At 34.4% G+C, this 2,671-nt stretch overlaps 1 long non-coding RNA gene across 1 annotated transcript in view; it reads right to left on the reverse strand.

Annotated features, from left to right (window-relative positions):
* Nucleotides 1-2,671, reverse strand: part of LOC128248395 (uncharacterized) — a 105,730-nt gene that overhangs the window by 13,581 nt on the left and 89,478 nt on the right. The window contains exon 2 of the long non-coding RNA XR_008264643.1: nt 1,695-1,756. This is a non-coding gene — a long non-coding RNA (uncharacterized LOC128248395). The remainder of the gene's footprint in view (nt 1-1,694; nt 1,757-2,671) is intronic.

Consider the following 2,671-nt stretch of genomic DNA (forward strand, 5'->3'; position numbering starts at 1 on the left):
TATATATATATATATATATATATATATATATATAGAGAGAGAGAGAGAGAGAGAGAGAGAGAGAGATTCCCTTACACACAAAGCCACACACACACATATTCTCTTACATAGACTCAAAGGAAGGCACATATGATCTCACAATCACAAAGTCATAGATTCGATTACCAGACCAGATGGCGCTGTGTACTGTTAAAAATCAGTTGAAATGAATACCAGCCACCGTCATATTCTGGGTTATCCGCCAGAATAAGAATGGAGGTGGAGCATGTCAACTTGCGACAACGTTAAACTCTAAAGCAATCAATTATTAAAGGCATGATTCATACTGTCAAATCATTATCGATTCCGGGTGACGGCCATAATAGCTATGTGTTTACGTGCATGTGCGAGTGAATGCGTGTATTTGTACATATGTACAGAGATTTTTTAAAAAAATGATTTCCCAAAAATTTCCAGAGATTCCAAAAACAATTTCAACAAAAAATATACAGTTATACAGTACAGTTCTGTTTCTACTTCGCGGATTTTTGCAACGTAACAACCGCGATAATCGAGGAATTGCTGTAACATACTATTTTCTGTTGGAAAAAAACAAAATTTCTAAAATGAAAAGTTAGCATTGACATAATGGTAGAACTGTTGTGACGTTTACAGAACATGTGATTTCAAGTCCCAAGGGCAACCTTTGACCTTTTTCTATCCGAAAGGGGTTTTTTTTTCCAACCCAATGTTTATATGCTTTTATATTTAGCTTTATGTGTGCTTCCACTGTTACAAGAAATAATACGAAGGGGATGTTGAAAAGTTCCTCACTATGGGTAAAAGGAAATACAAGAGGATCACTTAATTATGATTTTATACAACATATTCTCCTCTGAGATTCACATACTTATCAGAGCGGCCCTTCAGTTTTTCTAAGCATTGTAAAAGAACTTAGAAGGTTGGGCTTCCAGCCAGGCCTTTCACGACACCCTTAAAACCAAGAAATTTTCAACATCCCTTCATATATGTGCGTGTGTGAGAGAGTATATATCATACACGCACACACACATACACACACACACACACACACACACACACACACACACATACACACACACACACACACACACACACAAATACACACACGGTATATTACGTGCTTGTGTACCTTCGTGCTCACTCACAGAATCATATTTATAACCGTGTCTTCAGCGAATTTCCCATTACCCATACAAACCACTATAAGCCCACCCCTATTAACTTTCGGAAATGCATCAACGTTTCAACTTTCCATATCCGTTCTACTATAGAGGAGAGACTTTTTCAAATTTACGTAAATGTTTAAATATTAGCTCTTTTGCAACAAAATCTGGTAATTTAACAAGATAGACAAATAATTTTGTATATAAACTGATCGTATTTTGGAAATCGATATAAAATGTTTGGATTCAGTTAATGTATTGTGACTGTCAATTGAGCTTAAATGATTTGTATGTGTTGGAAATTGCTTTTATTGATTAGCCATTGTAAAGTTGATTGGTCAATTAGTTGCTAATAGCAACCCAACAAACATTCACAATAGAGAGTTGTTTCACAGATTGTTAGACGTTCAATTTTCTATTTGAAATAATTATCCATTTTAAATTATCAACCAAATATTGCTCTTATCTAGGTCAGGTTAACATTAGGATGAAGAGAATTTTAAAACTCACTTTACATTGCTGATTTGATAGAGCCGCACACGTATTTTCTTTACATCCGGCTATTGATTTTTCTATAAAATAAAACAGAAACTATAGAAAAACGAGTATTACTATGGTTTATGTCTCCATATGTGTGTAATCTTTACATTCATACTGTCGTACAGTCATACAGTGCAATACTCAACTTAGAGGTGGGAAAGATCATTTTTAAAACTGAAGTGCTGTCTGTTAACAATCTGAAGAATGAATATGACAGCTCACTGTTCACATGGTACAAAGAATTTATCGTTGATTTCCGAATACGAGTGAATCAAGGTGAAAAAGTATATTTCTACTCGAACAATCAGAAAACCACAGGTTTCTTAAAAGAGATATCGAAGAATTTATTTCAAATGGTAGAAGTTATTGATAACTTTGTTCTTCTGGCATTATGGTGAACAATTACTGAATGCGGAAGCAAAAACCAACGCTAAGTAAGACAAGTGTTAGGTCTGAACAGAATTTTGTAGGGAAAATCAACGATGTATATAATAATAGTAAAATAGGTTAGTAAAGGCATTTAATAAAGACATCTATATGACGCATTTTCCAAATGAATTATATAGAGGTCAGATATAAACATTGAATACGAATGAAAACCGAAGGCTTCAAGAAATGGTGATAGTATGAATGGTCCTAGTTTTGCAGACAATTTGAATAATGGTTTTCGACATTTTGGCTTGAATAGAATTCAGGAACTCGAACATCTTTTATCCTTTAAATTTTATCTTTTATTTTTTACTTGTTTCAGTCATTAGACTTAGGCCATGCTGGAGCACTGTCTGGAAGAACTTTTGATCGAATTTAGTTGACTGCAGTACTCATTTTTTAAAGTCCGATGCTTATTCTATCAATCTCTTTTCCTTTTCCAGAACCGCTATGTTACGGGGACTTAAAAATACCAACACCGGTTGTCAAGCGGATGTGGGGGAACAAATATAAACACA

Source organism: Octopus bimaculoides, chromosome 7 (assembly GCF_001194135.2).
Source record: "Octopus bimaculoides isolate UCB-OBI-ISO-001 chromosome 7, ASM119413v2, whole genome shotgun sequence".
NCBI classification, from domain to species: domain Eukaryota; kingdom Metazoa; phylum Mollusca; class Cephalopoda; order Octopoda; family Octopodidae; genus Octopus; species Octopus bimaculoides.